The following is a 12,024-nucleotide window of genomic DNA, read 5'->3' on the forward strand; positions in this document are numbered from 1 at the left end:
GGGGGCCATACCATCACTTCCAGGACTCCTTGTTCTTTTTTACACTGAAGATAGTTCTTAATGACTTTCGTTGTATGTTTGAGGTCGTTGTCATGCTGCAGAATAAATTTGGGGCCAATCAGATGCCTCCCTGATGGTATTGCATGATGGATAAATATCTGCCTGTACTTCTCAGCATTGAGGAGACCATTAATTCTGAGCAAATCCCCAACTCCATTTGCAGAAATGCAGCCCCAAACTTGCAAGGAACCTCGACCATGCTTCACTGTTGCCTGCAGACATTCATTCGTGTACCACTCTCCAGCCCTTCGGCGAACAAACTGCCTTCTGCTACAGTCAAATATTTCAAATTTTGACTCATCAGTCCAGAGCACCTGCTGCTATTTTTCTGCACCACAGTTCCTGCGTTTTCATATATAGTTGAGTCGCTTGGCCTTGTTTCCACGTCGGAGGTATGGCTTTTTGGCCGCAAATCTTCCATGAAGGCCACTTCTGACCAGACTTCTCCAGACAGTAGATGGGTGTACCAGGGTCTCACTGTTTTCTGCCAATTCTGAGCTGATGGCATTGCTGTACATCTTCCGATTGTGAAGGGAAGTAAGCATGATGTGTCCTTCATCTGCTGCAGTAAGTTTCCTTGGCTGACCACTGCGTCTACGGTCCTCAACGCTGCCTGGGAGAGACCTTGCTGATGCAGTATAACTACTTTGTGTCTTGTTGCTGTGCTCAGTCTTGCCATGGTGTATGACTTTTGACAGTAAACTGTCTTCAGCAACCTCACCTTGTTAGCTGAGTTTGGCAGTTCCTCACCCAGTTTTATTCCTCCTACACAGCTGTTTCTGTTTCAGTTAATGATTGTGTTTCAACCTACATATTGAATTGGTGATCATTAGCACCTGTTTGGTATAATTGTTTAATCATACACCTGACTGTATGCCTACAAAATCCTTGACTTTATCCTTGTGTACCTAGAAGAATTGATGCTGTTTTTAAGGCAAAGGGAGGTCACACCAAATATGGATTTGATTTAGATATTACTTCTGTTCACTCACTTTACATTTAGTTAATTGATAAATATAACCTATTAACATGTCTATTTTTGAAAGCATTCTTACTTTACAGCATTTTTTCACACCTGCCTAAAACTTTTGCACAGTACTATATATATATATATATATATATATATATATATATATATATATATATATATATATATATATATATATATATATATATATATATATACATTCTCTCCTCCAGCACATAATGTTTCTTGTTTTTTTTCTTTAGTGTGCCTGATAATTTTTATATGTCATTCAGATAACATTTTACCTTGAAAAGGCATTGAGGATTAAACAGTGATTAGATTTCCTTTAATCTGATTGGTCAATGCGTGGGCCTTCATCATTCAAAGTATTGTTGATTAGCCAGTGTTCTTTAATGTAACCTTGGTTATCTTTTTAGTTAAGAAAAGGCTTTTGGGGGAATTACATTAATAGTTCAAGCAACAGGCAGAGTGAAAGAAAAGGAACACCAGGTATGTACTTGTTCTGGCTCCATGCTGTGATAAAAGGTTTGACATTTATTTACGATTTACTACACCACTATTCTGTTTTCAGAACTGTGCAACTACGTGACACTTCATCTAATTATGACTGGGCTAAGCACATCATCATCACACAGCAATTGAAAATAAATGAAAGCACTGTATCCAAGGGAAAGGCTGGTGGTACTGAACCAGACAGCTGTCATTTAAGAGGAAATGAGAAGCAAAATGCATTTTATTTAAATGTATTATTTATCCAATTATATAAATCTCGTGATCATCAGTTATAATACATTTTAAATGGATGCTGGGATTTTCATTTAACTCATACAAAATATCTAATATTAAAAGTCATACACAATATCTTATATATAACAGTGCCACCTACTGGATAAATGTGAAATATAAGAAGTAAGGCGTACTTAATAGAAAGACGTGTGAAGCACGATGAGCATAATAAATTCATAACATAAAGTTCATAACATAAATTAATATGTTTTAATATAGTATGAGTGTGCGGTTGCCACCTCAAAAAAAAAAAAGACAAAAAAACGGGAACCCCAAATAGAAGGGGGTTTGTTCAAAGTTTAAACTCTATTTAGAAATTGTATATTCATCCCAGTGATGTAGTCGATGGTACAGGCAGGTACACGGCGTTTACTCACTTTTAATTTGGGCGACATAGCGTTTACCCACTTCTCATAATCATTACAGTGAGCGTCTGTGCTGTGTTGCTGCGCATCAAATGATGATACTATGTTGTGTGTGTGTGTGTGTGTGTGTGTGTGTGTGTGTGTGTGTGTGTGTGTGTGTGTTGTACACACTTCCCTCATATATGAAAGTGTTATTTAATTTTACCTTAGCTTTTTTTTTTTTTTTTTTACTTACAGTAATCCCAATATCAGCCCTATAATCATTATAGGTCACTTTTGCAGATTGGCACCTACAGTAGTACAAAAACCTTCCACAGGACCTCCCTAATTTCACTGCAGATGTGTTGTACACATGTCCGTCTCGCAAGTATGATACAATTTTACTGTAGGTTTTTTACAGTAAGACAATTTTAGCCCTATAGCCGTTATATGCTATCTATGAAGATTGGCACCTACAGTTGTACACAAAATTATCATATATTAAAGTAAAGTTACTATTGCTTTTTGAAAATAAATTAAAACAAAAACACAATAATAATTTGCTCAAAAGCGCTAACTTCCCTATAGAAACACTGCTGTGCAACAGTCTTCGACACATTCAGGGGTTACAACGTGTATCGATGTCTTAGTGTCAGTGGTTTATACTCCAGTGCTTCACTGGTGTTTTCTGCTGTTGTGTTGCTTTGACTGTTGTTGATGCTGCTTGGTTTGGGTGGGGGGAGGTCAGGCTTGTCGTTTAGCGGTCTTTGGTTCTCGTTCATCAGGGTCTTCAAGAGCTTGTGATCACGGCAACTCAGGGTGAACTGTGCATTGTTGTGGTGGCGAGACCATCACATGTACCCAGTGCTTCTCAACGTGGGGGTGCGGGTATGAATAGAAAGGTCATTAAATGCCTTTAAATGGCTGTAAAGCACGATTGAGACAAGAAAAATGCAAAAAGCAGTGCATATATATATGCAGTGCCTTGCAAAAGTATTGAGACCCTCTCACAGTTTTCACATTTTGTTGCTTTAAGGCTTGCAGTCATGACAATTTGAAGTAGGAATTAACATGTATTATATACACAACCTACTGCACACATTCAAAGCAAAAACTAAAAGAAAGAAATAGATAATTAATATGAAGTACAAATGGAAAAGTCATGATTGCATAAGTATTCAAACCCTTTGCTGTGGCAAACCTAAATTAATGCAGGTGCACAAAGTGACCTTAACAGCCACACATATTAGTGGTTCTCATGATTTCAGAATAAAAACATCTGTCTCTGTAAGGTTCCTTGGTCAGGTAGTGAATTTCAAGCAAAGACTCAACCATGAATACCAAGGAGCTTTCAAGCAAGTCAGGGATAAAGTCATTGAAAAGCACAGATCAGGAGAAGGGTACAAAAAATATCAAAGTCTCCAAATATCCCTGTGGGCACAGTCTACTCAATCAATGGAAGGTGCATTGTACCTGCACCTGGCTCTAATTTACAATAATTGCCAGGTGCAGGTGATAATAATTAAAGAAAACAATTAACAAAACAATTAAATTAAACAATTGGCTTAGCAGGGAGGCTTTTTAAGATTTTACTGAGTTGCAGTTCATATAAGGAAATCAGTCAATTGAAATAAATTCATTAGGCCCTAATCTATGGATTTCACATGACTGGGAATACAGATATGCATCTGTTGGTCACAGATATCTTAAAAAAAAAAGGTAGGAGAATGGATCAGAAAACCAGTCAGTATCTGGTGTGACCACCATTTGCCTCATGCAGCGCGACACATCTCCTTCGCATAGAGTTGATCAGGCTGTTGATTGTGGCCTGTGGGATGTTGTCCCACTCCTCTTCAATGGCTGTGCGAAGTTGCTGGATATTGGCATGAACTGGAACACGCTGTCGTACACGTCGATCCAGAGCATCCCAAACATGCTCAGTGGGTGACATGACTGGTGAGTATGCATGCCATGGAAGAACTGGAACATTTTCAGCTTCCAGGAATTGTGTACAGATCCTTGCGACATGGGGCCGTGCATTATCATGCTGAAACATGAGGTGATGGCGGCGGATGAATGGCACGACAATGGGCCTCAGGATCTCGTCACGGTATCTCTGTGCATTCAAACTGCCATCGATAAAATGCAAATGTGTTCATTGTCCATAGCTTATGCCTGCCCATACCACCGCCACCATGGGGCACTCATGGTTCACAATATTGACATCAGCAAACCTCTCGCCCACACGACGCCATCTGCCCGGTACAGTTGAAACCAGGATTCATCCATGAAGAGCACACTTCTCCAGCATGCCAGTGGCCATCGAAGGTAAGCATTTGCCCACTGAAGTCGGTCATGATGCCAAACTGCAGTCAGGTCAAGACCCTGGTGAGGAAGACAAGCATGCAGATGAACTTTCCTGAGATGATTTCTGACAGTTTGTGCAGAAATTCTGCAGTTGTGCAAACCCACAGTTTCATCAGCTATCGAGTGGCTGGTCTCAGACGATCCAGCAGGTGAAGAAGCCGGAAGTGGAAGTCCTGGGCTGGCGTGGCTACACGTGGTCTGTGGTTGTGAGGCCGGTTGGACGTACTGCCAAATTCTCTAAAACGATGTTGAATGCAGCTTATGGTAGAGAAATGAACATTCAGTTCTCTGGCAACAGCTGTGGTAGACATTCCTGCAGTCAGCATGCCAATTGCACGCTCCCTCAAAACTTGAGACATCTGTGGCATTGTGTTGTGTAACAAAACTGCACATTTTAGAGTGGGCTTTTATTGTCCCCAGCACAAGGTGCACCTGTGTAATGCTGTTTAATCAGCTTCTTGATATGCCACATCTGTCAGGTGGATGGATTATCTTGGCAAAGGAGAAATGCTCACTGAAGTACTTAAAAAATAGATGGTGAGTAAGTAGATTCAAGAAAATGCACAGAGTCCTTTTCTTCAGTCAGTTGCCAGGTTTATTGAAATATGCAGGGAGTCTGGTCCCAGGTACAGGACAAACAACACTCAAAATTACAATGTTTGCGTGACATTAAATACCCTTCTGTATAGATGGTCCACCTCCCCTTTCTCTGACATTAACCAATGGTCAAGGTAATTTAATTTATTGTGCGAGTGTTAATGTGTGTGTGTCTGTGTGTGTGGTCTAGTGTGACAACCTCTGAACTCAGTGCATTCTTCACACTCCTGGAGACAAAAGGTCCATACATCTGCCTTTTGTTATCTCCTTGCGACCCCCTTTGATGCCAGTGGGATTATCTCTTTTGATCTCTCTGAAGTCTAGAGCCTGTTCCCTTCTAGTCCACAGCATTGTTATCTCGTTAGCTTGCAGTCATTGTTGGGCAAGAGTTTGTAGACGCATCGTCTCTATCAATGGTTAGCAGTACATGCAATTTGAACCAAACAGTCTGCTATCTGCAATATTAGTCTCTTTTCAGAAAAGAACACCAGTATAGCTCTGCTAATCCACATGCGTAGCAAACCCCTTATCAATTCTCAATCCATGTTTTCCAACACTCACTAACAGGGATGGAAACAAATTTGTGCACAAAATTTGAGAGAAATAAGCTTTTTGTGCATATGGAAAATTAGTTGTAGTTGAAAGTTTACATACCCCAATGGATATTAAAAATTGATATTGTGCTTGCTGTAAGTAAAAAGCTACAGTAAAATTACATCATACTTTGATATATGAGAGAGGGACATGGGTACAACACTTGTGCAGTGAAATAAGGGGGGTCCAACACCAAACCCCCCCCACACACACACACACACGTTTTTGGTCAAATACATTTTAATAGTAAGCAGCAAAAATGTCTTCTCTCAATAATTTAAACAACATAGAATCGTCTTTTGACAGTGGTACAATAAGCTAATAGTGAGATTTATTTCATACTTATTAAATATAAAAATTTTCATTCCTTTTGAAAATGGATGAAAGTGCATTTCATTGCTCGTTTTATTCCAGTGCAGTTCTAAATCTGGAATGAAGAATTTCACTGCTTAAATTTAAATAGAGAAACTATCTATACAAGTTAAGCGTCTGATTGCGAGATAAGTGTTCTACAGCTTGACCGGCATTTCAGAACTGGCTGATATCTTTCAAATCTGTCTGATAGCTTGACCGCAGTCTATGACTGGGCGCTGTGGTTCAGCCTGGGCAAGATAGCGGAACTCAGCCTTTTGCATACATTTTTTCTCTATATTGCAACGGCCCTGGGTCTGCTGTAACTGTCTGTATACGGTATATATGTAAATAACTCATTTAAATTATTGCAACGAACACAGCACTGGGATGAAAAGCCTGAAACTTGTGATTTGCCACGGCTCTTTTATAGTTTGCATTGATGAAAACAAAAACTAGTTAGTGTATGATTTCAAGTCAACCACTAGAGGTCCTCATTAGTCCAAATTGAAATTGGATTCTGCCACGTATATCATATTCAAATCGTTTGAAGTATGTATATCTTAAATGTATACATTATAAGAATTGTACCATTAAAAGGGGCTGTAGCAAGTAAAATAATTCCATGTACCCTCATAATTTTACTACAGTAAATGTGCACTTTCCAATTATTTTCTCCTGCTAATACTATGACATTACCATATCATGGTTTGCCACGTTTTTTTAAAATATGTTTTACCATACCATGAGTAGCTGTGTTTTCATCGTGCTTTATTATGCTGTCACTATGGTACAGTTTTATAAGCACATGAGAGAGGAAATGTATTTTCATTTTAAAAATGATATCTGGTACTATGCCAGGTTTACTGTCAGGTAAACACTTCTCCTTCCTCATGTCACCTCAGCAATGCCTTTGTGTCAAAGCATGTCACCGTCGGAAAAGCACGCCAGTCATTAGGGGGAAGCAGGTGGTTGGTTAATGACATGAAAGAAAGGCACTGAAGGCGAAAATGAAAATACATTTGGTATAACATGTGGTTCTTTCAAAACTGCACAGTGAACGGAAGCACATAATTAATAGATAAGCCCTTTAACTAGCAACATATTTTGAGCCCTACCTCAGAATGACTCAGGCAGTGCACATCAGATTGTATTTTTTCAGACTTACTGTAGTGTGAAGTACTTCCATGTTGTGTTACCTGCAGTGTTTAGCCCATTACTCATTTTACATTGTCCTACTAGGAAAATAACAATGCTGAGTCACTTGTGGTGGTAAAGTAATTATGAGCACTCCTTTCCAACACTTTGTGACAAGCTACTGTGTACCCCTTCCATTGAGCTTCTGTGATTACAGTGATTTTCACATATCCCCTTGGCCACAACAATTGAAACAGATCTCAATCATACACCTGAAAAGGATCAGCCTGTGCTGGTTTGTGGTGCTCTGGGGTTTCCTGATTAATTTTCCAAGCTCAGACCACTTGCTTATAAAATACCATGCAATCTCTGAATAGATAAGTGAGCTCTTCAAATCCATGACTCATTTGTCACGTCTGCTGCGTTTTGCAGATTTTCACGTACTCTTTTTATTCAGTCTTATTTATTTTCTATTTACTCTGCACACTCTTAACTCAGGGGAGACGTTAGGAGGACAGAGATGTTATAAACCCCTAGTGGTTTATGTTCGAGCACTGGACGAGCTGTAAGTATGTTCATATAACCTTTATTTAATCGAAAAGAAAGACACTCAAGACTCAGTTATTTTAAGTTTTACGAATCAGAGCAATGCTCCTTCGGTTTATTAAAATGCTTTTAATATTTGGAAAAAGGTAGGTTGATCAGACCTCCAAATTCCAACACAAGCAGTTTATAAGCACCCACTTCTATATTTCAGTTTCATTCAATATAACACTCTCTTAAAACCAAAACATAGTTTCAAAACCCTATAGCAATGCAACCAATACATGTAAGATATAATAATGTTAGTAATATGCTTACCTCCTATTATAAGGATAAGTAGCGTGAACAAAGGAATCAGTCTGGTGGAGATCTGCAAGTGATGGACCACTTCACCCTGTCAAGCAAAGGTCTTGATTGTGGTACCCCTTTGCGAAAAGTGTGAGTTTTTATAGGATTCGTCTCCATAGGAATACATGGAGAATCTTTATCAAGTCCAATTCTTATCTTTTTGGCACACAACAGCCTAAAAATTTAGAGCCTTGTGCCAACAATTAATAGAAATATAACACCTGGTCCACACACCCGATCATGATCTCACCAGCTCATCTCTCGACCCCTCCTCTATCTAAAAAGTTATGTAAAACAAATAAAATATTATGTTGAATATATAAGTGTTGTTCAAAATATATACAACACTAATGTTATTGTCGAGTATATAAGTGTTGTTTAAAATATATGCAACACTAATGTTATTGTCGAATATATAAGTGTTGTTTAAAATATATGCAACACTAATGTTATTGTTGAGTATATAAGTGTTGTTTGAAATATATACAACACTATTAGTTAAATGTACTTGTGTCATTGATACTATTTTATTATTATAATTTGGGAGGACAGCTTGTAACAGAGAAAAACCCACTTGCTTCTCGATCAATGACCTGTCTCACCTTTCGGCTATTTATTTGCAAGGTCTCTATTGAAATGTGAGTGCAAGTTACTATTTTGTCTTATTACAAGCAAATATATCTGTTAGAATTAATATATTTCCCAGGTCTGAATCATACTTCAAAAAGTGTCTCAAATGTTATAAGTTGATTATATGTAACTGATTACTTAAGTATCTCTTTTTCTTATTTTATTTCTGCTAATTAGTTTTCCCTCTTTCTTGGTGTGTTTAGCAGACATTATAGGGAACTTTTGTCTTATGTTTTCTTTCAATATAGAGTTTCTCTTCATAAACACTCTGTTTGTCCAAGTGTAATACTATTCCATAAGCCTTCCAACAGCACGAATTCAGTAGTTTTAACTAAGTTCATGCTGTTAGGAATACCCATAGAACAGTTAGACGAACTCAGCTAAACTGCGAATGATCTCTTATTTTTTCAGCTGCACAAAAACCAGCTAAAACCAATTTGCCAGTTGTGCGCTTAGCTTTCCAATTTCCAGCGATAGTCAAGGTTCCTCCTAATTTTTCTATGGCGAGAAGACACTCTAACCTTGACGCTGTTCGATAAGAGAACTCCGCTCTTTGTGCCAACTATCCCTTTACTTTCTGGCACGACTTCAAGACAGGCTCACAAGTTATAAAGTTTTTACTTTCTTAAAACCCATCTATTCTTTTTCTTAAAATTACCCTTTTTTATATTTCAACATCATAATAAGCACATCAGGTATTTCATTCCATTCATCTTCTCCATTCCCCAACTTCCCAATATAGGAGTAGAAGAGATGAACTAAGAGAAACCCCATAGTTGTTTAAATGTGAAACAGTTTTTATACATTTTATCATAACAGGCAGTGTTTAAGCATGTGTGCGCATTTTAGGCTATTGTTCATACTACTTCTTAAGGCAAGCATACTATACAAAATTCTACTTCATCCTACTTCACACAGTAAAAAAGTGCTACAGAAACTTGTCTTTTAATTCTGGGAATGAAGCCCATCTTGATAAGAAACTGCTCAAAGACTGGCCACTGCCCAAAAGCTGGCTATGTATCAAATTATACCAGTTTCTTACTACACTATTTTATACCAGTTTCTTACGGCATCATTTTATACCTAAAGAATGCATGATTTTCACAATTATTGATTAAAGTAGCATTAAACATTACTTTTGATTACACATTCACATAATTTCCCAAACTAAAAGATTATACAAACACTACAAAAGATTATAATTTTCCAAACTAAAAGATTATACAAATACTACAAAAGATTATAATTTTCCAAACTAAAAGATTATACAAATACTACAAAAGATTATAGCACATATCATTACATTAATACATTTCACTTTAAGTTCTCCAGTCCTTGTCCAGGATTTCAGCTCGCTCCCAGCAAGACTCCACCTCGGTCTCTGGTTCAACTCGGGCAGGCTCAGCGAACACGACAATGGGCCCTTGAATCCATCGTCTCGCATCACAGGTGTGGGTCACTATGGCCTTGATGTCGTATCTACAAGACACTTGTACACGCTTAGTAGGGACACCTTCTTTACATTCTAATTTGCCCAGATGTGCCCATTTTAATAAGTGACCTGTTCCCTCACAATCCATACATACAATTCTTTTTACATCTCGTGGATTCACTTTCAAATGAGAGAAAGAGAACCCCTCTGAATCACTACATTCAAACAGAAACCTACAGTGTCTTGCTACATGACTGCAGGCTGGACATGGCTTAGGCCCGGCTAGGAATGAATCACCCCTGCATCTATCACATCCACACATTCGGAGGTGAGGTTTAGTTCTCATGTCATTACTCAGAACTAACTCTTTGCCTTCCACAAGCATTCTAGATCTATACATATTTCTTGTATTCATTTCCTGTTGTTCACACAGAGCCACTTTACTAGGGATGCCATTCATCCAGAATACAGTAGGGGGCCAAAACTCACTATTTTTCATATCAGCAGGCACCCAGCTTATAGTTTGCTCTGCATCATCTGTGGGCAAACTTAATACAACCGAATCTGAATCAATCGAGGAGCCGTGCACCCTAGCCACTGAAGTTCTCCATGCAAAAGGATCCAGTGTCTTAGTACATATAATACCTGGTTCGATGTCACCTGTGACAAGATAACAGGTAAGGTCCAACACAGAATTTGATTGACATCTTGCGGGTTATTCTCCTTATTTTTTGAAGTGCTCAAGGGCACCCAGATATTTAGAGAATGGGGTTTTGATGGGGGCAATAGACTGGATAAATAAATAATATATCTAAGCTGTTTTCTTTTATGGTGAACTAGGACAAGAAACATTTTAACATTTCCTGAAACAAAAATACATCAACCATGTAACCCTAAGAGTGCCCTTTTCAGGCAGTAGTGTTATTACAGGTCTACAGCAGTACTGCTCTCTGACTATCACCTTGGCAGCCTATGACTCTTCATTTCTTTTTGTATCCAGCTTTACACAGTAACTCCAGCTCCTCAGGTGGACAGAGTGGTTCCATAGAGGCTCCTATTTGTTTTTGAGCTAATGAGGTAACTGATGATAAGACAAGCTGGCTTATTGCAAACCCAACCAGGTGCCATATTCCACACACTGTCATGTGGTTATCTGGCAGAAACAGGTGGGTAATTAACCCTGTATGTGCCAAGTCCTTTTTGTCATTCTTCCTGTGGGCCAGGTCAGATATTATGGTGTTGTGTGCATAGCTATTATAAGGTACTGTACACTAATATGGTAATATGAAAATAATGTATAGATTTTAAGGTCTAACAGAGGTTGGTTGATATACAGTGGTACAGCATCATTCTAAAATGATGAGAGTTGTGATGTGAGACATTTGAACCAAAACAGAAACTAATAATAAGATTAAGTTATTAAAAAAAAAAAAAAAAAAACATCAACTTTAAAGTCGAGCATCCAATCACACTAATATGTGCATCGTATGAAAAGGGTTTTGTCAAACGTACTTATTTTTAACAAAACTGAATTCATACAAATGGTCGCGAATACAATCACGTTACTGTTCGAAAATAACGAAATATTCAACCTATAAGTAAATGATACGGCACATGCAGCGTGTTAGTTATGTCGTATATAAATGAATGTTGCTCTGTATGTTAATACGTTTGAGTCGTAGTGTATTCATGCACAGTCTAATTCCAAAAGCGTCTGAAAACGCAGGGGGAAAGAATCCCGCCTCCTAAAACTTAAATAAACCCTACGTGACGTAAAAAGTCAAGTGTGCTTCCTTCCACTGGTGCAAAGCGTAAACAGAAATCTGAGTCTGCCTCACAATTAAATA

Source organism: Polyodon spathula, chromosome 6 (genome assembly GCF_017654505.1).
Source record: "Polyodon spathula isolate WHYD16114869_AA chromosome 6, ASM1765450v1, whole genome shotgun sequence".
NCBI classification, from domain to species: Eukaryota; Metazoa; Chordata; class Actinopteri; order Acipenseriformes; family Polyodontidae; genus Polyodon; species Polyodon spathula.